This window comes from Musa acuminata, unplaced genomic scaffold (assembly GCF_036884655.1).
Source record: "Musa acuminata AAA Group cultivar baxijiao unplaced genomic scaffold, Cavendish_Baxijiao_AAA HiC_scaffold_837, whole genome shotgun sequence".
Taxonomy (NCBI): domain Eukaryota; kingdom Viridiplantae; phylum Streptophyta; class Magnoliopsida; order Zingiberales; family Musaceae; genus Musa; species Musa acuminata.
Window position 1 is genome coordinate 7501 of NW_027021063.1, and position 26605 is coordinate 34105.

At 34.0% G+C, this 26605-nt stretch overlaps 2 non-coding genes and 4 pseudogenes across 3 annotated transcripts; 1 reads left to right on the plus strand and 5 right to left on the minus strand.

Moving 5' to 3' along the window:
• Positions 1-294: 294 nt before the first annotated feature.
• LOC135664413 (maturase K-like) lies at positions 295-5620 on the minus strand (annotated as a pseudogene). Its single transcript, XR_010508800.1, has one exon. The product of XR_010508800.1 is annotated as a maturase K-like (transcript).
• Positions 5621-6788: 1168 nt separating this feature from the next.
• TRNAS-GCU (transfer RNA serine (anticodon GCU)) lies at positions 6789-6876 on the minus strand. Its single transcript has one exon. It is a non-coding gene; the product is annotated as a tRNA-Ser (tRNA).
• Positions 6877-8968: 2092 nt separating this feature from the next.
• Positions 8969-9040, plus strand: TRNAR-UCU (transfer RNA arginine (anticodon UCU)). Its single transcript has one exon. It is a non-coding gene; the product is annotated as a tRNA-Arg (tRNA).
• A 136-nt stretch (positions 9041-9176) lies between these two features.
• Positions 9177-11537, minus strand: LOC135664414 (ATP synthase subunit alpha, chloroplastic-like; annotated as a pseudogene).
• On the minus strand, positions 11074-16008 carry LOC135664415 (ATP synthase subunit a, chloroplastic-like; annotated as a pseudogene).
• A 6914-nt stretch (positions 16009-22922) lies between these two features.
• On the minus strand, positions 22923-26590 carry LOC135664410 (DNA-directed RNA polymerase subunit beta-like; annotated as a pseudogene).
• Positions 26591-26605: the final 15 nt, after the last annotated feature.

The window sequence follows — 26605 nt, forward strand, 5'->3', positions numbered from 1 at the left end:
AAGAATTTATTAGTACACTTGAAAGATAACCCAGAAAATAGAAAGAATAGTTTGATAATTGGTTTATATGGATCCTGTACGGTTGAGACCAAAAATGAAAATAATATTGCCAGAAATTTACAAAGTGGCATTTCCATTTCTTCATCAGAAAATGAGTTCCCCTTGAACCCAGAATCGCTTTTCCTTGATATCGAACATAGTGCATGGAAGGATCTTTGAAGACCCATAAAGTCTTCTGAAAAAAATTTCGGCACACTACAAGATGTTCTATTTTTCCATAAAAATGTGTTCGTTCAAGAAAGGCTCCAAAAGATGTTAATCGTAAATAAGAAGATTGTTTACGAAGAAAAACTAATACAAATTCACATTCAGATACATAAGAATTATATAAGAACCAAAATAGTCTTTTATTTTCTTTTGAAAAAACATAAATAGATTTCTTCGGAGTAATGAGACTATTCCAATTATAATATTCGTAGAGAAAGAACCGCAATAAATGCAAAGAGGGAACATCCTGGATACAGGATTGAAGGATTTGGACCAGGATTTCCATATGGATGGGATGAGGTATTAGTATATCTGACAGATAATTTAAATGCGATAATTTATCCTCTAAAAAAGGAAATATTGAATGAATAGATTGTAAATTATGAGATTTTGGTATTTTTTTTTCTTCAAGGGAAGATACTAATTGCAGCGAGAATGGAATTTCCACAATGACTGCAAAACCTTCTGATATCATCTGAGAAAAAAAATGGGAATAAAAATAATTGTTGTGCCCAACGAATCGATTTTGGTAAGAATCATTAACCGAATAAATCAAATAATTTTGTTGATACATTCGAATAATTAAACGTTTCACAAGTACTGAACTAAATTTATTGCCATAACCCCCAAAATTCACGGGTTCATAAAAAATTGAACTATTTAAACCCTGATCATAAGCAAATACGTAAATATACTCCTGAAAAAGAAGTGGATATAGAAAGTATTGTTGCCGAGATCTATCTTTTTCTAAATATCCTTGTAATTCTTCCATTTACATTTCCACTTGAAGCAGGGGTAGGAGGCATTTATTGGGTTATCAAATGATACATAGTGCAATATGGTCAAAACAGGGTATTTTGTATTCTATTATGTATATAGAATACAATAGTAATAAAAATATATACCCCGAAAAGGAAACAGGGAGTCCAATCAATAGATCTTTTTATTCTCTTTTTCTATCGAATTGGTTTATCTTCGTTGTTTATCTTCGTTATAATTACAAGAGGATAACAAACCCTTTATTTTTGCAACCCGATCGCTCTTTTGACTTTGGAATTTATTCTCTTTATCAGTATACTGTTTCTTCTACACATCCGTTTCTAATCCATAATAAAGAATAGTTAGGATTTATTAAAAAAAAAGGAAAAAGAATCAATGGTCCACCCACAGGAGAACTCACCCTTTCCCGTATAAGGCACTAATCTATTTTTAACGTCTAATTAGATCGGGTAATCGTTCAATTCAAATTAAGAACATAAGCTCGTTGCTTTTTGTTTTACCAAAATTGGAACCATAGGCTCTATCCATTTATTCACTAGACCCAACTGTAAATGTGAATTTGTTTTGTCCCCTTCCCTTCCAAAAATTTTTTATTTTTGTAGCGATCCAGTAAGGATAAACTAAAAGTTCCACTTTCATTTGAATTTGTAATTTTTTAATAAAATATTTAATAAAATAAGAAATTTTTTTTATTACGACATGCTACTTTTTCCATTCATTACCCTTGAGGATCAGTCGTGGTCTTATAGACTCTACCAATAGTCTGGACGAATTTGTTGCTTCATCAAAATGTGTAAAAGATCATAGTCGCACTTAAAAGCCGAGTACTCTACCGTTGAGTTAGCAACCCGAATAAAATAAAATAAATAGGATATGTAGATACGATAAAAATGAAAAATCCATTAAATTGCACTGCACGACCCCATCAAAACATTGAACTAATAATAAATAAAAAAATATTTTATGTTTTATGATCGATTATACAAAATAAATAGAAAATGTACAGATCATATTTAAAAACACCAGATTCCTAAAAGAGATGCTAAAATTGTGACAGACCTACCAGTTTTTTATCAATTTTTTATTTTTGTTAAGTTAAATTCCAAAATACGTCTTATATGACAGTAAACCCAACAATGCAAAACCCATTATTTGAGTAAAAGTGAAGTTAAAACCCAATATGGGGTCTGGATAAAGAGATTTATTTATCTATGATCAATTAATTTATCTATGATCAATTATATTTGTTCGATACACCATTGTCAATATGAATGCAATGTTGAGAAAACAAATAACAAATAAAGTAAATAAAATAAGGATTTGTATTGGGTTGGCACAACATAAATAAGAAATTTTGATGGAAAAAAATAAGGAAAAGATAAAGAAAAAATCTCGGGTTTACTCAATCAATAGAGGTACAATAAGCAAGATTAATCCCTTGTTTGTTGGTGGATTCCTATAACAAGAAAAAAGTAAATTTAAGTATGAATAGAGCAAGAAAAGGGAAAATTTTAGGTAAAAAATTGTAAGTAAAAAATTATACAAAGATAGATTTTATATTAATCATCTCCCCCCTTTTTTATTAATTTTGTTGTTTTTTCTTTTAATTAACTCGAGGTTTTTTCTTTAAAAAATTCTGCCTTACTTAAAATATCATAAACAGTTCCTGTAGGTTGAGCGCCCTTTTCAAGGAAATATAGAATAGCGGGAACGTTTAAATAAGTTTGATTCTTTATCGGATCATAAAAACCCACTTTTCGAAAATCTCTTCCTTCTCTTCGGGATCGAACATCAATTGCAACGATTCGATAGATGGCTCATTGGGATAGATGTACATAAACAATCCCCCCCCAGAAACGTATAGGAGGTTTTTCTCCTCATACGGCTCGAGCTCGAGAAAAAATTATTTTTATTTCGGTATATCTTTCTGTATATAATATCAAATAGTAAACACAAAATAATGACTCAAATCATAGTCTAATTCATTATTATTATTTTGTTCTTCCTAAAAAAAAAAAAAAAAATAAATTTCATTCGTACTCATAACTCAAGTTGGGTAATTCTGACAGAATTCGAAGGGAAATCCTTAGACATTTCTTGAGCCGTCTCTAACCTCTTTTGTTTGTCTCATCTCGAATCTATTTTTATTCCTAATTCTGATCCAATTTTTGAGACAATTGAAAATAGTGTTTCCTTGTTTCGGAATCCTTTATCTTTGCTTTGTAAAATCATTGGGTTTAGACATTACTTCGGTGATCCTTACTCCTTTCAAAAGGGCAGCAACATACCTTTTGTTTTTTTTATTTCTTTCTATAGAAATAGAATACCCATAGAAATAGAATACGAAGAATTGATTCCTCTGTGATACACTTTTTTTTGATCGAAATAGTTTTATCAATTCCGATTATTTTATATTTTAAGGATATACTTACAAAGCTGGTCTAACTTATTGATTGATTGGCACTAACCCTAGATTCTTCCCCTTGATAAATGAATCAATCCTTTCCGCTCGAGCTCCATCATGTACTATCAACCTAAGAAAAATTAGATTCCTAATGGAACAGAACAAACTATGTCGAGCCAAGAGCATCTTCATTTGTATAGAAAATGGTGGATGTAAAAATCCACAGCGGATCATGTCCTTCAAGTCGCACGTTGCTTTCTACCACATCGTTTCAAACGAAGTTTTACCATAACATTCCTCTAATTTAGAATTCAATTTAATTTCAAACCGCAATGGAATTGATTTAATATGTAATCATGAATAGTCATTGGCTCGATGGGAACAACGGGAACTATATAATAGTCTATACTTTATACCTATGGATAGATAAGTATTCTATGGATAGATAAGTATTGTATTTATCCGGAGAAAGCTCAGCAAGGATCCAATTTCTTTAACTCGATATTCTATCATATGAATGAAACGTATTTCTAAGAAAGATGTTTGCTTAAGACTTATTTACTTTACATCTCCAACAGATTGTTCGGGACGATCAATCATGAAATGCAGAATCTATTTTTCTAGAACAAAAAAACTATAAACCTCAAATCCTTTAATTTAATATATTTCCAATCCCGGAAAAAAATAAATTATTAGTCAAATAAACTGTTCCAATGACCAAAAAACAAAAAGGTCGTAAGTTTCTAGATACTATTGATTTATCATATTTCTTCGAGTACCAACCAAGAGTTCATAAAAAAATGTTTTAAAAATCTCCGACTTCAACATCATGACTGGAACTATGTTTTCTAGTCATGACTAAACTGGATCTCTAATTCAATCACCAAGTCGACGCAATCACAATGAGTAGCTAAAAATTTTTAGCAGATATTTCATTCCCTAAGGAGACATAAATTTTACCATGTTCAATTGAATTATCAATTGGTTTTCTTTTAACCAAAGAAGTAAATTGATAATCTAGTTTATCTATTTTCATGAGTATGAAATAGAAAAGGTCTCATGTACGGCAACATTAAGATCCTTATTCTTTCTTTCATCTGAAAGAAAGAATCTGAATATTGTTACTGGGGGTAATCATGGATATTTTTAAAATCAAAGATCCCCTTCCACAAATTCTTTTCACTTAAGTGAAAGGCCATTGTTATTGAAATACAACAACATTGTTATTGAAATACAACAACATTGTTATTGAAATACAACAATATAATAACAATACACAATATATATCATACATATAGGCATAGCGTAGGCCTTGTTTATTTTAGTTTATATAGATTTTGTTTTACTTCAGGTTCAACAATTTTTCCATCAATTCCATAAAATCAAGTTAAAATATATGGAATATCAAAATTTCCCCCCAATCGCTACGTTACATTGATTTACAATTATTTTCATTTGAGGCATCTAAGATATAAGATAGAAAGAAATGGAATTCAGACAATTTTTATCCTATTTTTTCCCACGCCACAGCACAGCTTTAGAAGTTTTAAAACCAGTGATGAAATTAGTACGACAAACTCCCTACTCTTTAGTCTTCACATAGAATGTGAAATTGGGATACCCTATTTTTGACTTTAGGCTTTGTGTGGAAGGGAATAGAGATGCTTTTGTTTCACGCTTCAATTCGGAATGCATCATGTGAGAATTATAATTCATATTTAGAATTCATATTTCATGAATATGGGACATAATGAATATAACAATAGTACGAGCATATTATGAATGTGAATGATAGACCCCAAATTTCTCTTTTTTTTATTCAAAAAAACTTCCACCTGTATTTGACACTTTATTATGCTTGTGATAAATCAAATGGATTCTAAGAATCCATTCTAAGAATTCATTCTAAGAATTCAGAACAAAAGACATTCTAAGAATTCAGAACAAAAGAAAAGGTTGTTCTCTTTAAGATTTTTCCGTTTTATGTGGGATACAATGTGATCCCATCTTTTGTTTCTGATGGAAACGATCTGGGACGGAAGGATTCGAACCTCCGAATAACGGGACCAAAACCCGCTGCCTTACCGCTTGGCCACGCCCCATTTTTCCTGTTTGGCACTAGTCAAGACTATTATTAGAATTAGTTATTCGTCAATCCCCCCCCCCAAAAAAATACATAATACATAATAAAAACATATGGGGTATTTTGTTTGTTGCTAGGATTCAACACATGTAGATTAGATATAGAATCAAAAAAGTTAATTGATCATTACATAGAATTCAATTAAGATAATGTATGAAAGTAGAATTCCTTGTATTCTCATTTGAGAATGGAAGGAAGGATTTTTGATTTGGGAGAGTTCAAAAAAAAAGAAGGATTTTTTGACTTGCCTTTTTCATTTTTCCCTTATAAAAATAACTCAATCAAAATAAAATTATCTAATCTACAAGAACGAAATGTTTGTTATGTTTAATATCTTTAGCTTAATCTGTATCTGTCTTAATTCTGTCCTTTATTCGAATAGTTTTTTCTTTGCCAAATTGCCTGAAGCTTATGCCGTTTTCAATCCAATCGTAGATGTGATGCCTGTCATACCTGTTCTCTTTTTTCTCTTAGCCTTTGTTTGGCAAGCTGCTGTAAGTTTTCGATAAAATCCTTAATACTTTGCCAAATCCATTCATGATTTATTCGACAAAAAAAATTATAAAAATGGATAAGATCGGCTAAGTCTTACATTAGAATTATAAACCCTCGATTAAAAAATGGAAATTCTTGTATATTGAGTAACCGCGGAGATGAATTTTGATCAGTTTATTTACTCGTTCTGACCTTTCAGTGAGTAAGGAGTTTATTAGGTCTAGGTCCCCTACAATACCTAATTGTCGATATGACAAGAAAATTTTTGTGAGGAAGGAATAAAAATCTTATTACAAAGAAATTCGTAAAAGTGACTTTCTTTTTCTTTTCAAATCAAAAAACTCCATTTTGGGGGGTATGATGTCAAATCAAACAAAATAGTATATGTGGTAAAAAGAAAAAATAGGTAATCTATTCCCTTTTTCTAAAATGATCTTATCTTGGAGATTGTGTAATGCTTACTCTCAAACTCTTTGTTTACACAGTAGTGATATTCTTTGTTTCTCTCTTCATCTTCGGATTCTTATCTAATGATCCGGGACGTAATCCTGGACGTGAGGAATAAAAAAAAATTGAGTTTTCTTTGTTTTTCTAATTTTTTCTTATTATTTTATCTATTCCATATATTCACTTTACCTATAAAAAAATAAAGGAATCGAAATTCCTTCGAAATCGAAAGTATCAAGTAATCAGAGCGGGCGGAGAGAGAGGGATTCGAACCCTCGGTACGAATAACTCGTACAACGGATTAGCAATCCGCCGCTTTAGTCCACTCAGCCATCTCTCCCAATTTAAATAAAATTGAAATTTCAATAAAATTTCAAATGAAATTGAAATTAACTATTTCAATTTAAATTGAAATTAAATAAAAAAAGAAAAGAAAATAATAAAAAAGAAAAAATTTTTAATTTTTAAGATATTAATTATTAAGTTTAAGAAAGACATTAATATAATATTTTTTATTAAGAAAGATATTAAACATTATAATTTAAGAAAGATATTAAACATTATAATTATAACATTATCATTAGAAATATGAAACATTCTATTAAAATTTCTAATTATAGAATAGATTTCATTACAGATGAAATAAAAAAAAAATAAAAAGTGAATAATTAAAAATTAAAATTATTAATAAATTCTAATCTAAATTTAAAGGTTAAAGGAATTGAAATTTTATTTTCAATTAAAGTAAAGAAAAAACAAATTAAAGGTTTTTTTTATGTAATAAAAAATTTCTTAAATATTATAATATTAAATATTATAATATTATATTATAAGTAATTTTATAAGTAATTGTATATTATAAGTAATTATATAATTAAGTAATTAATAATATTATATTATAATAATATTATATTATAAGTAATTATATAATTAAGTAATTATATAATTATAATTATATAATTATATTTATATTAAGTTAAGTTAATTTTAATAATTTAAGTAATGTAATTATATAAGTAATTATATAATTATATTTATATTTAAGTTAATTTACATTTACGTAATTTAATTTAAGTTTCATTTAAGTAAGTTAAGAGTAAGTCAAGAACGAATTTGATCAAGAATTCCATTTAGATAAGATTCGAAACAGGTATCTCCAATAGAAAGAAAACCTTACTTCTTTAATTTTGTACGAAAGGTTTATTCTCCCGGCCTGGTCCTAGTTAAGTACTGGCCGGGCCAGTACCTCTTTTTTTGTCCAGCTTCAATGACCCCTTCAGACAGACTGAGAATGCCAGCAATCCAGCAAAGGAAAAGTATAAGTATAACTTTATACTGTTTTTTAAATTTAATATGTTATTTAGAAAAGCTTTGTGCTCTTCGCCTTTTAAGTCCCTGGCTGGCGGGACTAAATATGTGTCAACGTTATAATTTTAATGCTATCTTGATTGCGTCTCACTCCCTTGTTCGACAAATAGTCCATTCATATACAATAATGTATATGTAGCGGGTATAGTTTAGTGGTAAAAGTGTGATTCGTTCTATTAACAACTTAAAAAGTTAAGGGGTCTCTCGGTTTTTTGCATACTCCGATCAAAAACTTTATTTCTTAAAAGGGTTTAATCCTTTACCTCTCAATAGCATATTTGAGGAAGAACATACATTCTCACGATTTGTATCCAAAGTCCAATTAGAAATTCTATTTTCGAAATTGAATAAGAAAATTGGATTATGTATATGGAGTCGTGAAACATAATTTTTTTTGAATTGGATCAATTCTTCCAATCGAATGAGTATGAATAAAGGATCTATGGATGAAGATACAAAAGTTTATTTCCAATCGTAACTAGATCTTAAATTTTGGTGTTGTAAAAGGGAAATTGAAGCCAAACAAGCTAGAAAAGGGTGGTTTTGGTTTACTAGAACCATCAGCATATTGTTTCAGCTCGGTGGAAACCAAATTCTTTTCCTCGGGATCCTGCGAGTGGAAATAGGGAACGAAGTAACTAGACTAGACGGATTTGGTATAATCCCTCTCCTCTAGAGGGATCATCTAGTAAGCGAGTAGTTTGGGATACATTCAGACAGAAAGGCTGACATAGATGTTATGGATCTAATTTTCTCTAGGAATACATCAATCTTCCATAAAGGAGCCGAATGAAATCAAAATTTCACGTTCGGTTTTGAATTAGAGACGTTAAAACAAGCTAACGATGCGGGTTCGATTCCCGCTACCCGCTCCATATTTCTTATTATGTATTATACATCTTATTATGTTATGTATTATACATCTTATTATGTATTATACATACATGCACCATCAATTTAGATATGCATTCTTTTTTATTCCCTAAAATATTTTCCGTGTAATTTGATTTTTTTATCCGAACAAAAGAAAGTAAGAATACAAAAAAATAAAATAGGAATGAAAAGCGTCCATTGTCTAATGGATAGGACAGAGGTCTTCTAAACCTTTGGTATAGGTTCAAATCCTATTGGACGCAATTTATTTCCATCTATTTTTAAAATGGCTATACTTTTTAAAAATGGCTATACTAAGAAACCCTTTTTGAATCATTCGAATCAGAACTATTTCTCAATGATTACTCTTGTACTAAGAATAGAATATACCAAGAATAGAATAAAGTAAGAAATTTATGTTTGTTCCTGAAGTTAAAAACAGTTCGATCTGTTCTTGAATAGCTTCCTTCAAAAGAAATTCTACTTCCTCGGTGAATGTCTTGGTAGAAGATATAATTTCTTGAAATTTAGGTTTATTGTTTTTTAAGTAGCTACGTAACTGACTGAGAAATTTCTTTACCTGTCCAATTTCTAGCGGATCAAGATATCCATTCGCTCCGGTATAAATAGTAGCTATCTGTTCTTCCACTGCGAGAGGGTCTGATTGGGATTGTTTAAGCAACTCGCGTAATCGTTGACCTCTTGCCAATTGATTCTGAGTAGCTTTATCGAGATCAGAAGCGAATTGTGCAAAGGCTTCTAACTCTGTGAATTGCGCTAGTTCCAATTTTGATTTGCCGGCTACTTGTTTCATGGCTTTAATTTGAGCTGCGGATCCTACTCTGGAAACGGAAATACCCACATTAATAGCAGGTCGGATTCCAGCATTGAATAGATCGGCAGATAAGAATATTTGTCCATCTGTAATGGAAATTACATTAGTAGGAATATAAGCTGAAACGTCTCCAGATTGAGTCTCAACTATCGGTAAAGCGGTCATACTTCCTTCACCTAAACTAGAATTTGATTTAGCGGCTCTTTCCAAAAGTCGTGAATGCAAATAAAAAACATCTCCTGGATAAGCTTCACGACCGGGAGGTCTTCTTAATAGAAGAGACATTTGGCGATAAGCTTGTGCCTGTTTGGAGAGATCATCATAAATTATTAAAGTATGTTGTCCACGATACATAAAAAACTCAGCCAGAGCCGCTCCCGTATAAGGAGCGAGGTATTGTAATGTAGCAGGTGAATCCGCCGTTTCGGCTACCACAATAGTATATTCCATCGCCCCCTTTTCCGGAAAGTAGTCACTACCTGAGCCACAGAAGATGCTTTTTGACCAATAGCTACATAAACACATATTACATTTTGACCTTTTTGATTGAGAATCGTATCTGTGGCTACGGCTGTTTTGCCGGTCTGTCTGTCCCCAATAATTAATTCTCGCTGACCGCGTCCTATAGGGATCATCGAATCAATGGCAATAAGCCCCGTTTGAAGAGGCTCATATACAGAACGTCTAGAAATAATACCTGGGGCAGGAGATTCAATTAACCGAGATTCAGAAGCTGAAATTTCACCTCTCCCATCAATAGGTTTAGCCAGAGCATTATAACACGACCCAAATAACCCTCACTCACAGGTATCTGAGCAATTCGTCCTGTTGCTTTTACGGAACTTCCCTCTTGTATCATCAAACCATCACCCATTAATACAACGCCAACATTATTTGATTCCAAATTCAGAGCAATGCCTATTGTACCCTCTTGAAACTCTACTAATTCACCTGCCATTACTTCATCAAGACCATGAACACGAGCAATTCCGTCGCCTACTTGAAGTACGGTACCGGTATTCACAATCTTTATTTCTCTACTATATTGTTCAATACGCTCACGAATAATATTACTAATTTCGTCGGCTCGAAGGGTTACCATTAGTGTTTCTTTATTCTTTTTAGGAAGGAAAAGATAAAAATAATGCCTAAACTATAACTAAAAAAAGAAGGGCTAATCAGTTATTTCTTGCATGGCCCCGAGAATGCCAATATTAGCACGGATCGTACGGAAATGTAACTCGCTATTCAAGCAACTATTCAGAGTTCCTAGAGCTCCTTGTAAGGCTTGTTGGAAAACTCGTTGTCGGACCTGATTAATCGCTCTTTGTTGTTCAAACTGAAGGGTTTCATTTTTGTAATTTTCTAATTGTTCCAAACTATTACTAGTGGCATTAATCAAATTTTGTTTTTCTCGTTCTATTTCAGAGTATCCATTCATTCGATACTCATCTGCTTCCATTTCCACTTTACGTAAGCGAGCCCGGGCTCTTTCGAGCTGCTCAATGGCCCCTTTACGTAATTCTTCCGAATTTCGAATAGTATTCAAAATCCTCTGTTTTCGATTATCTAATAAATCATTTAATGAAAGTAGATTATCTTATCATTAATTTCAAAACTTCCATGATCTCTTCCCGAACCAAACATGAATCTTTCGATTCATTTGGCTCTCACGCTCAATTATTTATTTTATTTATGGTGTGGGTATTCCCATATCTTTTTTAATGTTTTATTTATGGTGTGGGTATTCCCATATCTTTTTTAATGTAATGAGCCTACCCTCTCTTTTCTGTTTGTATTCAAAGATGTCAAAACTGATACAAGACCAGAATATCAGGAGGACTCTTCCGACTAGACCAGACAAAAATCTAGAATTGTCAGCAAAGTTGTTTCTTTATTTGTATTTTATTTATATTTGTTTTGTATTTTATTTATCATTTTCATTTTTAGAATTCTATTTCATTTTTCATTTTAAAAAAATGAAAATAATAATTATTATATTTTTTATTTGTTTCTTCAAGTCCAAAAATTCCTCTTTTTTTATACATAGGTCGTCATTTCGGCATTAGATAAAAAAAGCAAAGTGCTCATTTTTCTAGTAAATGGTTCAAATTCTTTATCGATATGAGTGTTCTATATCAAATCAAATAAATTACCAACTATTTTTTTTTAACCATTTCGTTACTAACGTAGTGGTAGAAGTGGTAGAAAGAGTACCATGTTTTACCTGGACTTTAAACAATTTAGCTTTAACCATGTTAATGGTCTCACATTATTGGTTGATAGAGAATCAAAGTGGATTTACCAATAAGTCACGAAATGCTATGGTTCTTACATATGATTTCTTAATTTATTCAGAAGTAATTCGTCGAGATCGTGCACCTTTTTCCTATTTCTCCTATAAATACCATAAATAAAGTGCAGCTGGATGGATCCAACCTATTCTTGAAATACACAACTCGCACACACTCCCTTCCAAAATAAATCAATACACCAAGCACTACACTTAGATTTATTGGATTTGTTGCTAAAATATCGGTATTAAACCCGAAACTCCCGGCGGATGGCCAGTGACCCAAGGAAACGAAAGAATCGATTACATTTTTCATATGCTCCCCTCTCTTATGGATAGGACTAACAAAGAACAGAGTTCTTTTTGTATCACTTCACTCGCCTTTTTTTGATCGATTTCTTTTTATTAATTTCATTTCCACTTTATTTAATGGCAATAGATTAAATCATTTGTTTGAAATTTATTATTTTTTAAGTTTTCAAGAAGTTTCCAATAAGATACTTTACTTAGGTCTTAGATCTCATATCAATTGATAACTATTTCGTTTGTTGAAACGCTTCGAACAATGAAAGTAAAAAAGTTTTCTATTGTACTAAGCTAAGGACAGAAAGGAAGAAAGCAAGCGAATCTGGTAATTCCTCATCCTCAAATCAGCCCTTCCTGGCGTATTGTCTCAACAAATAAGTAATTTATAAGTAAAGTGTAAATATAATTCGAAGAAGCAAAGGGCAATTCCAAGTTAAAGTTAATAAAATAAGAAAAAAGTATGTAAGGTACTTTTTTCTATTTATTTCTAGGATTAAACAAAAGGATTCGCAAATAAAAGCGCTAACGCCACGACCAGTCCGTAAATTGTTAAAGCTTCCATAAAAGCTAGACTAAGCAATAAAGTACCTCGTATTTTACCCTCTGCTTCTGGTTGTCTCGCAATACCTTCTACAGCTTGGCCTGCAGCAGTACCTTGACCAACTCCAGGTCCAATAGAAGCAAGCCCCACGGCCAATCCAGCAGCAATAACGGAAGCGGCAGAAATCAGTGGATTCATGGTAAGTTCCTCGCACAAAAAAAAAGAAATGGTTAATGATACAATCAACCAATGAATTATTACTCATTTTATCATTAAGATCCAGCGGTCCGAAGTAACTAAAAACTCCGAATTGAAATGATAATATTACTAAATTACTGAACTGAATCGTCACAACTATCTCGTTTTTACCCATAATGGAGTTTTTGTAAATCCATATGCATACAGTTCTAACTATTGTATTTCTTTGTTTCGAACCACTCTTTCATTTAATTCTTCGTTCTTTACTACACCATTCTTGAGTTCATCTCTTTGTTCATTCAATCCACAATCACAGACAAAATAGAAGGACTGATATTGAAATCCGTCTAAATGGAGTGTGACTAAATGCAGTGTGAGCTGCAATCAATATCAATCAAATTAATACCAATACAAATCAATATCAATATATCAATATGTAGTAATATAAAAGTATGTAGTAGTACCAATATCAATATATAGTAATAATTAATACTAATAATTATCGATAATATAATTATAAATGATTATATTAACTAATACTTAATTGATACTTAGATATTTTACATATGAATATTAATACTTATATTAATATTAACTATTAAACTAATTATTAATGTTAACTAATACTTATTTTATTACTTATATTTATTTACTTATATTTATTTATTTATTTATTATTATTTATTATTATATTTATTATATTATTATTATATTAATATTATTATTATATTATATTATCATTATAGGATTATATTATGTATAGGATTATATTTTATATTATGTATAGGATTATATTATGATTACAGAGTAGAAGTTATGATTATAAAAATAGTAATAGTATGTAATTAAGTAATAGCATGTAATTAAGTAATAGCATGTAATTATGTAATATAGTGATGTTATATAGGATGATAGGGATAGCCTTATATAACTAATGAATATCTAATGTCATTCTAATATGACATATATATTTGTTTCTTCCATAACGTAAACCACCCGCATTTTTTTTAGATTAAATCGGATTCTAGAATCATTCCTAGAAACATAGACGGGGTCCGAGCTTATAGACATTACATACATCTAGTATAACCTCCCCAACCTTCTTTTTTTTTTTACAATTCTGTAATACCGTCCATCTTTTCTCCTAAAACTCTAAGTCATATAGTAATACGTTATTATGTTCCCCAACCAATTGGATTATCTTGAACCACGCATGAATTGGGATAAACTTACTTAATAATAATAATAAAAAATAATAATAAAAAGACTATTTTGAAAGCTAGTCAATGATGACCCTCCATGGATTCACCTATATAAGCCGCAGCTAACGTTGCAAAAATAAGAGCTTGAATACCACTTGTAAATAATCCAAGAAACATGACAGGTATAGGAACTACTGAAGGGACTAAAGAAACAAGAACGACAACTACTAATTCATCAGCCAATATATTCCCGAAAAGTCGAAAACTAAGAGATAAGGGTTTTGTGAAATCTTCTAGGATGTTAATTGGTAAAAGTATTGGAGTTGGTTGAATGTATTTCCCAAAATAACCCAATCCTTTTTTGCTAAGACCCGCATAAAAATATGCGACTGACGTGAGTAAAGCTAAAGCAACAGTAGTATTTATATCATTCGTGGCGCAGCTAACTCCCCATGAGGTAACTGTATAATTTTCCAAGGTAAAAGAGCACCTGACCAGTTAGAAACAAAAATAAATAGGAACATAGTTCCAATAAAGGGAACCCAAGGACCATATTCTTCTCCAATCTGGGTTTTGCTCAAGTCTCGAATAAATTCAAGGACATATTCGAAGAAATTCTGACCGCCGGTCGGAATGGTTTGTGGATTCCGAACAGCTAGGATCACCGAACCTAATAAGATAGCAATTACTACCCAAGAAGTGATAAGTACTTGGGCATGGACTTGTAAACCTCCTATTTGCCAATAGAAATGTTGGCCTACTTCTACACCCGATATATCGTATAACCCCTTGAGTGTTTTAATGGAACATGGTATAACATTCATATGGTCCTCTAACAAAAATTGAACTTCAAAAAATAAATTATTTTGATTCAACCATCTCTTTCTCAACTCACCAACTTGAATCACTAATTGTATTCATCAATCGTATATTTAGGATATCAAGAAATTACATAGGATACCAAGAAATCACATAACATCATAACATATTATCAATATGCCCACATTTCCATTTTGTTTTTTCTTTTTTTTAATTCAAGAATAGTAACCGATCCAATAAATCTATAAAATCCCCAAATAATTAACTAATTATTCTTAATCATAATCAACGATTTCTTATATAGCTACAACGGCCCTCACAAATTGCGGATACTAATTTGTTAAGAACCAATCGGATTGAAGCTATAGCGTCATCATTGGCTGGGATCGAAATATCTGCGAGATCGGGGTCACAATTTGTATCGATTAAACAAATCGTCGGAATCCCTAAAATTACACATTCTCGAAGAGCCATATATTCTTCTTGCTGATCAACGATGATCACAATATCAGGCAATCCCGTCATATATTTGATACCGCCGAGATATGTTTGCAAGGCAGATAATTTTCTCTTCAACATTGCGGCATCTCTTTTGGGAAGACGGTTGAGTTTCCCCATCTTTTGTTCTGCTCTTAATCCCTGAACTTTTGAAGTCTCGTTTCCGTAGTAGACCAATTCGTTAACATACCACCGAGCCATTTTTTATTAACATAATGACACCGGGCCCTTATTGCAGCTGATGCTACTGAATCCGCTGCTTTATTTTTGGTACCAACAATTAAGAAGTTTTTTCCCCTACTTGCTGCATCAAAAACTAAATCACAGGCTTCTGATAAAAAACGAGCCGTTCTAGTGAGATTTGTAATATGAATACCTTTACGCTTTGCAGAGATGTAAGGGGCCATTCTAGGATTCCATTTCTTAGTACCATGACCAAAATGAACTCCGGCCTCCATCATCTCTTCCAAATTGATGTTCCAATATCTTCTTGTCATTTTTCCCCACACTTCCTTTTTGTTTTTTCTTTTTATTTTTTTAACAAAGAGACGAGGTACTTTGAAATAAATAATTGTTCCGATGGAACCTTCTACCGGGAATTAACCGTTGATACACGGTACAAACCATTAATGTCTTTTAATTACTTATTTTTTTTTACCAAATCAATACTCGACCAGATAGTTAAGTTAAAAGACAGATAGTTAAAAGTGAAAAGATAGTTAAAGTAAAAGAATCTGCTCTTAGGAATCATGAAATCGCGTAAACGATTGTTCTGATGTCTCATGGAAATGGGACGTAAGAACAAAATAATTCTCTATGTGTAACAAAATATCTCTCATTTCCAAATCGAATAGATTCTTTCTTTTGATTTCCAAATAAATGTTCTTGTCTTGCCTTGAACGGTGCACTAATTTTTTGAATCCGGTACCAACGGGTATAATCCCACCCAGAACAACGTTCTCTTTCAGGCCTTTCAACCAATCAATACGACCTCGTAGAGCAGCTTTTGCTAAAACTCGAGCGGTTTCTTGAAAACTTGCTTCGGATATGAAACTTTGAGTATTCAAAGATGCCCTCGTTATTCCCAATAGGATTGCCCGATAAGAGATCGCTTCGTCCAAAGCGCGCCCCGCTCGTTCCGCTCGCAACAATCCGATTAATTCCCCAGGTGAAAAAACATTAGACATTCATCTTCTGAAACCAACACTTTTGATGTTACTTGACGTACAATAATCTCTATATGTCTATTATGGATCTGTACCCCCTGGGATCGATAAACCTTTTGGATTTTATTAACCAAAGAGATACGACTTTGAACTATGGTTAGCTCCGCTTGAATCAAGAATCCCCAGGGGATTCCAAGAATTTTTGGTATACCTTCGTTCCAACCTTCAACTCTCCTTTCGAGGTTCATCGATATTGAATCAATAGAACGTACTTCTAAGATTTGTTCCACTTTTGGAAGACCTTGCGTTATGTCACCAGATCTCGATTTTTCATATATAAATGTAAACTAATGTATCTCCTTCGTAAAAGATTTCTCCATAATGGCCATGAACAGTAGCTCCTGGAGTGGCCAAATAGGGCTTAGCCGATCTTATAACTAAGGAGTCAACATGAACAATTATGATCTGACCAGATTTTTCTACGTGTGGTTCGTATTTGAATAGACATACATTTTCACAAAAAAATTGTCCAAGACGAATTTTTTTAGATGTCTCTTCCCAATAATCGTGATGGAGAAAGTGCCAATTCAAATGGAATGGATTCAAAATGATGTTACTGCATGGATCGGGGTTATAAATCCTCCTATTTTCATCTATTAAACAGTATTTAAGTACTTGAAGTACTTGGAAAGTCTGTTGAAAATTGTCAAGTAGCAAATATTTCTTTAACAAGATCTGATTATAAGTTATTAAATGGTAAGATGAATAGAAATTTTGCTATTTTAGGTACAATAGTGCCTAAGGGACCCAGCAAATCCTTAATTGGGATTATGGGATCCGATTCTTTTGTCATATTGTTATATTTTGAACCATTGAATGGGCCAATTCGAAAACAATTGGATGATGACAAATTATCAAAGATTGGCATTCCTTATTTCGATTTAACAATGTACCAATAGTACCTTGATGTTGGGTAAGTGATTGAATCCTGGCCTTGTAAAAAAAAAAGGATTGATATTTGTGCGATCTAATCCATTATCGGAAATCAATCCGGAACTTGCCCTATCATATCTTTTTCCGGTATACGAAATAGTGGACTTGACTAACTCAATTCTTATGAAATCTCGAATCAGATCATTTGTTCTTACCTCAACAAAGGAAGCGTGAACCTCTTCCGGAGAACCTTTTTGCTCTTGATCCCAATTCAATACTAAGCAAGTCCGAACTAATTGAATACTTGTGTGAGAAATTCCTCGAATTGACTTGCCATTTCCATGAAGGATATAATTGACAACTCTAAGTTGGACATTATCCTTTTCCGCAGGAGATCTTGAGGAAAAAGTGTTGCTAAATTTATGCCATCAGCTATTTCATATGTGACTACGGGTCGAACCAAAACAAAATACTTTTTCTTGGTAGGTGTGATCCGTTGGACATAGATCCAATTTTTCCATTTTTTTGATTCCTTAGAAATTTTTTTTTCTGTTTCCGGTGGTATCAAAATGCCGCTGTGCCTGGATATCTTATCTGCCTCTCCAGGAAAATAAATATCTCCGGAAAATATTTTTAGTTCAATATTTTTTTTTTTCTCTCCACTCGGACTAATCCGCCTACTCGACTTCTTGTATTTAAAGCGAGTTGTGTATCTACTCCAATGATACTATTGTTCCGGACCATTATCAACGAAGATCCGGGTAAGATATGCACTTCTTCGAGAATGAAAAAAAAAACCGATCTACTTTCGTTTGGTATTTCGGACTAAATTCTTTTGGTCCTCGATACTCAATCAAATCCTCTTTTTTTATGATTGAATTGACCTCTACGGTTCCATATTTAGTAATTCCTGAATTGCTTCTTCTGTATCGTGGATCATCAAAATAAGCAAGAATACTATTTCTACGTAAAATACCCTGTTTTGGTATTTCGATCGAAATACCAAAACAGGGGGTATTAGTTCTTTCTCTCGTTCTTGATTGTATTGTAATGGGATGATGAATCTATTTCTTCGCTTTTTCGCCAAGAAATAAGAATTCCCTTGGATAATAGAAGGATATATGAAATTCAAATGGACCATTAGACATCGTTTGATCAGGTCTTATTGAATAGTCAATAATTTTCTTATCTTTTTTACCAGAAGTATCCAACAATTTATGTCTTATTCGACCATTAGTCATTGATAGGTCAGAGATATATCTTTCTTCGACAGAAAAAGAATAAACATTCATTTGATCTTGATCCTTGTGGAGCGAAAAAGACACTATACTGGATCTGCACGGACCTCCCGCTAATATCCATAAATGACTCGTTTTTGATAATAGATGAACATTACCATATGTATATTCAGGTGCATGGTGGACATCGGTACTCCAGTGCATTTCTCCCTCTGATTCAGAATAAATATGTTTTCGTACCTTCTCTTTAAAATGAAAAGTGGACGTTCCAGCACGAATCTCAGCAATCACTTGTTCTGATTCTACATATTGATTATTTTGAACTAAAATAAAACTTTTTGGTGGAATATTTACATTATGTAGAATATCCGACTCTCAATAGTTACATACAAGTCTATAGAACATAGAAAAGCAGGATGCCCATGACGGGTACGTGTGGGATGAACCAAATCCTCATTGAATTTTATTTTTCCATTAGAAGGAGCTCGTACATGCTCGGCAGTACCGCCTGTGAATACTCCACCGGTATGAAAAGTTCTTAATGTTAGTTGAGTTCCTGGTTCCCCAATTGATTGACCCGCAATAATACCTACAGCTTCTCCCAATTCGACCAGGTCGCCATGAGTAGGGACTCCGACCATAACATAATTGGCAGATCCAAGATGTACTCCTGCAAGTAAAGGGGGTTCGAATATATATTGGTTGTGCTCGAAAGTTATGAATCGATTGACAAGTCCAATCCCAATATCTTGATTTCGAGTGGCAAGGCATCGTAGACCGATATATATATCGTCCGCTAATACACGACCAATTAGTGTTTGGACAAAAATTTTTTCCGTCATCCCATTTCGAGGACTCACGGAAATACCTCGGATAGTGCCACAATCTGTTCTACGTACAATAATATGTTGAACTACTTCAACAAGTCTACGTGTGAGGTATCCAGCATCTGATGTTCGTACAGCAGTATCTACAACTCCTTTGCGGGCTCCATAACAGGAAATTATATATTCTGTCAAAGAAAGTCCTTCACGTAAATTGCTTTGAATGGGTAAATCAATCATTTGTCCTTGGGGATCCGACATTAATCCTCTCATACCTACTAATTGGTGTATCTGAGATGCATTTCCCCTAGCTCCCGAAAAGGACATTAGATATACTGGATTAGAAGGATCAGTCATCCGAAAATTAGGATTCATTTCTTGTCTCAAATATTCACTTGTAGCATACCATATCTCAATGGATTGACGTAATTTTTCTACCGCGTGTACATTCCCATAATGATGGTGTTTATCCAAAATAAAACTTTGTTGTTCAGCGTCTTGGACTAACCATCCCTTAGAAGGATTGTTAAAAGATCATCAATTCCTAATGAAATAGATGTAGCAGTGGCTTGTTGGAAACCCAAAGTCTTTACTTGATCCAAGATATGTGATGTATATGCCATTCCGAAATGATCTATTAACCTGCTAATAAGTCGTTTCATAACAGTTCCATTTATCACTTTATTGTGAAAGACCAGATCGGCCCGTTCTGCCATAAGTACAGTACCTCTTATATTTATTCTGCTAAGTAGGATTCGACAATGGACCTGAGTTAGTGATTCGAAAACTTCCTTTCCTCAATCTCAATCTTGATTCACGCAGAAATTCAGAAATTATGATACCAGTGAAATTGGGGAGACCCGAATTCCCATGGGCACGAACATCGCCTAATCTGATTTCTTAGTTTAGATAGCGTATGAGTAGGCTCGACAAAACCCCTGTATGGCTTCTTCTATTTCCCGATAAAAAGAAATATGACCAAGAGTAGTTCGAATGTATATACAACGGATTTCCTTTGTTACACTTCCTTCTATTAGATAGTGCCCATAAATCTCATGATAAGTACCCAAAGATTCATATTGAACTTCGATGGGAACTTCTCTTGAGCCAATGACACGTTGATCTAGTCTCCATCGGAGCCACAAAGGACTATCTAAACTAATTCGTTTCTGTTGATAAGCTCCAAGTGCATCATAGGAACTAGAAAAATAGGGTTCTTTCTTTTCCGTATACCTATAGTCATTTTTTTTATTGTCAACCTTTTTATTTTGGTAGTTTCCGCAACTATATCTATATGGATTATACCTATTTGCACAAATACCTCGACGATTCCCGATCGTTAATAAATAGAGTCCGATAAGCATATCTTGAGTTGGTACGGAAATAGGATCCCCAATAGCTGGAGACAAGAGATTCATATGAGAAAACATAAGTAAACGAGCTCCGCTTGAGCTTCCAAAGATAAAGGTACATGAACAGCCATTTGATCCCCATCAAAGTCTGCATTGAAACCCTTACAAACTAATGGATGTAAACAAATAGCGCGTCCCTCCACTAAAAAGGGTTGGAACGCCTGTATGCCTAATCTGTGCAGGGTGGGTGCTCTATTCAATAATACAGGATGCCCCCGCATAACTTCTTGAAGTATTTCCCATACAATGGGTTCTTTTTCCCGAATTTTACTTTTAGCAATTCCTATGTTAGAAGCAACATGTTGTCTGATTAGACCACGAATTACAAATGTTTGGAAAAGCTCTATTGCTATTTCTCGAGGTAATCCACACTGATGTAATGAAAGCGAAGGACCCACGACAATGACGGAACGTCCCGAATAATCGACACGTTTACCAAGCAGAGTCTCACGAAATCTTCCCTCTTTGCCTTCAATTACATCTGAAAATGACTTGTAAACTTTATTATGACCATCCCTCATTGGTTGTCCACGGATCCCATTATCAAGAAGTGTATCCACGGCCTCTTGTACCAATTTCTCCTGACACATTACTAATTCCCCTGGCGTAGATCTACTTGTTGCTAATAGATCGGTAAGAGTATTATTCCGATAGATAACTCGTCTATAGAGTTCATTAATATCCGAACTCATTAGTTTACCCCCATCTATCTGAATGATTGGTCTCAACTCGGGAGGAAGAACTGGTAATAAGCACAAAACCATCCATTCTGGTTCTACATTTGTTCGAATAAAATGTTTAGCTAATTCCATGCGTCTAACCAAAAAATCCTTTCTTCTTCTAATTTTTCTATCTTCCCATTCATTTCCAGTGGACCCCTCCTCCCCTAATTCCTTCCATTCTACTAATGAATTACCCGTAATAATTCGCAAATCTGAATCGGCTAATTGTTCTCTGATAGCACCTGCTCCTGTAGAGATTCTCGATTTCGAAATGTCTCGAAGCCTTGGGTAGTAAAAAAAAGTGGTATGCTGTATTTCCGAGATTGGATTTCATATTCGAATAAACCTCGTAATCGTAAGAAAGTAGGTTTTTTCGCTATGGGCCTAGCAAAAGAAAAATCGAGATAGGTTCCTGTAGGATTGGATTCCCCCTTTTAAAATCGGACGTGAAGGTTTCCTTTCATCCGGCTCAAGTAGTTACCTCAAAAAGGGGATTCTTTCTTATTTAAAAAGTTTGTTCGAAAAACCCTACAAACAAAGAACTACTCCTTACTCAAGTTCCCACTAAGGACCAACGATTCATTCTTCTTTTTTTACTTTCATTTTCCGAATTACTTATGACAAAATAAAAATGTAGGATTTTTGAGTAGTCTACTTCCCGTCAAATGATGAATCCCTTAAAAGAATACTTTGGGACTCGTAAGGGATTTACTTGTCTATATATCGTTCTATTCGATCCTTTAGGTCCCTACTCACCTCGATGGTTATCCATGATGCCCCTTGAAGCATATATGCGATAGATAGACTTCTGTAACCATACTATATTTGCTTGCTTAAACGGAATCTCTCTATAAAGAAATGGAATAGCTGATTCCACAAAAAAGTGTTTTTTTCACGAGGTATAACTAGCAATTCCTATTTATACGGAATCGACCATGGATCAATTCCCCTTGCATTTGGAAGTATTGAATACACCTATAATTCTGAGTTTCGTGTTACTTTTACTTCTCCCAAAACACATGTCAGAGCCGGGGGCACCCCAATCGGATTGAATGGGATGACAGTTTCTCAGTCCGAATCTGTAAAACGAAAATTTTGATCAAATCACACATCGCAGTATACTAGGCCTTCTAATTCCTTAAGGGGTTTATCTAAAAGATTCGCGATATAACTAGGAAGACGTTTCAAATACCACACATGAGTCACTGGACATGCGAGTTTGATGTATCCCATTTGATATCTTCGTATCCGAGAATCAACAAATTCCACCCCGCATTGTTCACAAAATTTCGGGTCTTCTTTTTCAGCTCCAATCACTCGATAATTTCCACAAGCACAAATTCCACTTTTTATGGGCCCAGAGATTCTTTCACAAAACAATCCATCTTTTTCTGGTTTATTGGTCTTATAATGAAACGTATAGGGCTTTGTCACCTCTCCAACTATCTCTCCATTAGGTAAAATTTTGTTGGCCCAAGCCTTTATTTGTTGAGGAGAAACTAGTCCAATTCGAAGTTGTTGATGTTTATACCGGTCAATCATAGAATAGAAATTCTGATTCATTCAGATCAAGCTTCCTTCCTATTAATCTGGAAGTTCTTCTCAGATACAAGGAAATGATTCAGTTCTAGAGCTAAAGATCGTAGTTCTCGAACGAGCAATCGAAAAGATTCTGGAGCATCTTCTGGGTTAGATACTCTTCCTCCAATGATCGTAGCACCAAGTACTTCTTGACGAGCTCTAATATGATCAGATTTATAAGTAAGCATCTCTTGTAAAATATGAGCAACACCAAATCCCTCTAGAGCCCAAACTTCCATTTCCCCTACTCGTTGTCCCCCTTGCTTCGCCCTTCCTCTAAGGGGTTGTTGTGTAACAAGTGCGTAATGTCCACTAGAACGTCCATGGATTTTATCATCAACTTGATGAATTAATTTTAAAATATAGGACTTTCCTATTAGAACAGGTTGTTCAAAAGGATTTCTGTTCTTCCATCAAATATTCTGCTTTTTCCCGGATATTCGGGTTCAAATACCCATGGATTTTTTGTTTGCTTACTGGCTTCATATAATTCGGAAAACACTAGTTTTCTCGAAGCCTCTTGCTCATATCTCTCATCAAAAGGTGCTATTCTATAATGTCTCTTTAGCAGATCCCCCGCTAACCCGAGCGAGCATTCAAATATCTGTCTCCACATTCATTCGTGATGGTACTCCTAATGGGTTGAAGACCATATCAACAGGTGTTCCATCTTGCAAATAGGGCATATCTTGTCTAGGCAAAATTTTTGAAATGATACCCTTATTCCCATGTCTTCCAGCTACTTTATCACCTACTTTGATTTCACGTTTCTGTGAAATATATACACGAATCATTTCTGAATTATAACAGGAACCCCCCTTTTTTCCGGATCCATCTCACATCAATAACGCGACCTCTTCCGCCTATAGGTAGTTTTAGAGAAGTTTCTTTTGCAGTGGATACCTGAATTCCAAGTATGGCTCGTAATAATCTATCCTCTGGAGCATACGACGATTCGTTTGCTGTCTGAGGTGTTAATTTACCTACTAAAATATCACCTGTTTCTACCCAAGATCCCAGCATCACAACTCCATTTCTGTCTAAATTGCGGAGTAAATGAGCCTCTAGATGTGGTATTTCCTTAGTGATTCTTTCAGGTCCTTGGCTTGTCACATGAGTCTGAATTTCATATTTCCGGATGTGAAAAGAAGTATAAATATCTTCATATACCAGACGTTCGCTAATTAGTACTGCGTCTTCAGAATTGTAACCCTCCCATGGCATATAAGCTACTAATACGTTTTTTCCTAAAGCAAGTTCCCCCCCAACTGTAGCCGCACCGTCCGCTAAAATTTGTCCTTTTTTAATGCATTTACCCCGCGGAACCTGAGGTTTTTGATGCATACAAGTATTTTTGTTGGAACGTTGATAGATAACTAATGGAATACTTATACTTATAGTAGTGTCCCCATTACTTGATAAAATGATCTTGTGAGGGTCAGTATAAATGATCTTTCCCTCGTGTTCGGCTATAGCGGAAACCCCCGAATCCAGAGCCGTTTGGCGTTCCAGTCCAGTTCCAACAATGCACCTCTCGGACTGAGAAAGCGGAACTGCTTGGCGCTGCATATTAGAACTCATTAAAGCCCGATTCGCATCATTATGCTCGATAAAAGGAATGAGGGAAGCTCCAATAGAAAAATATTGGAAGGGAAAAAATACTTCTAAGATGAATCTGTTCCCATGCAATAGTCAGGAACTCTTGACGGTATCGGGCTGGAACAACCTGTTCTTCCTGAATACCCCGATTCAAGGCCAAAGAATTTCCCGCTGCTACCATATAATATTCATCTCTATTGGTGATAAATAAACTATCTGTGCCTCTTTTGATCTTTCAGATATTTCATAAAATGGACTCTCTATAGATCCCCAATGGCCAATCCTCACATGAATGGCTAAGGATCCAATAAGTCCAACATTGATTCCTTCGGACGTGTCAATTGGACAAATACGTCCATAGTGGCTAGGATGAATATCTCGTATCCGAAAACTAGCAGTTCGCCCCGTCAATCCTCCAGGACCCCAAATAACTCAATTTTCGCCCATGAACGATTTGTGTCAATGGATTAGTTCGATCCAAAACTTGAGATAAAGGATGTAGGCCAAAAAACGATTCATAAGTGGTTGTTAATGAAGTTGAAGTTACCAAATTTTGAGGAGTCGGTATCAATTTATGCCGAATTGCTCCACATATAGTTCCTCGAACCGCATTTTCTAAACGAACAAGAGCCAGTCCGAATTGATCCTGTAACAGATCCGCTATAGAACGAATCCGTTTATTTTTCAAGTGATTCATATCGTCAAGTGTACCCATTCCAAATTTAATTCCGATCAAATGATCCGCAGCAGCCAATACATCTCGTGGTAATAAAAATGTATTGTTCTGAGGTATATCAAGATTCAGTCTCCGGTTCATATTTCGTCGACCAATCCTTCCTAATTCACATCTTTGTTGAAAAAATTTCTTTTGTAATTCTTTACATAAAGACTCAGAAAATACCGGATCCCCGCCTACACAAGCAAATTGTTGATAAAATTCCAAAATAGCATTTTCTTTTGACCCAATCTTTTTTTTCTCCTTATCATTCGGGAAAGACAAGAAAATTTCAGGGTAACAAACATTATCTAGAATTTCTCTTAGATTCGAACCCATAGCTGATGATAGAATTAGAATAGATATTTTTTGTTTCCTACTTACACGGGCCCATATCCTTGCTTTTCTATCAATTTCTAATTCCGATCTTCCTCCCCAATCTGATATTATTGTGCTGGTATAGACAGAAATTCCGTTATGGTCCAATTCTGAACGGTAGTAAATACCAGGACTTTGCAATATTTGATTGATCACAATTCTGTATATTCCATTTACTATAAAGGTTCCCAGGGAATTCATTAGGGGAATGTTTCCAATAAAAACGGTTTGTTCTTGCATATCTCTACCGGTTTTCCAAATTAATCCCGCGGGTACATATAATTCAGAAGAATATGTGAGTGATTCATACACAGCATCTCTTTCGTTTATCAAGGGTTCTACCAATTGATATCTTTCCACAAATAATTTAAATTCAATTTCTTGATCTGTATCTTCAATTTTTGGAAACTTATGAAATTCTTCCGTCAAGCCCTCATTAATGAACCTACAAAATCCCTCAAATTGGATCTGACTAAATCCAGGTATTGTGGACATTCCCTCATTTCCATCATTCCGGAGCATCTTAATCTTAAGTTTCCTGTTTATTGAAAAATCCCATTATTAGCTC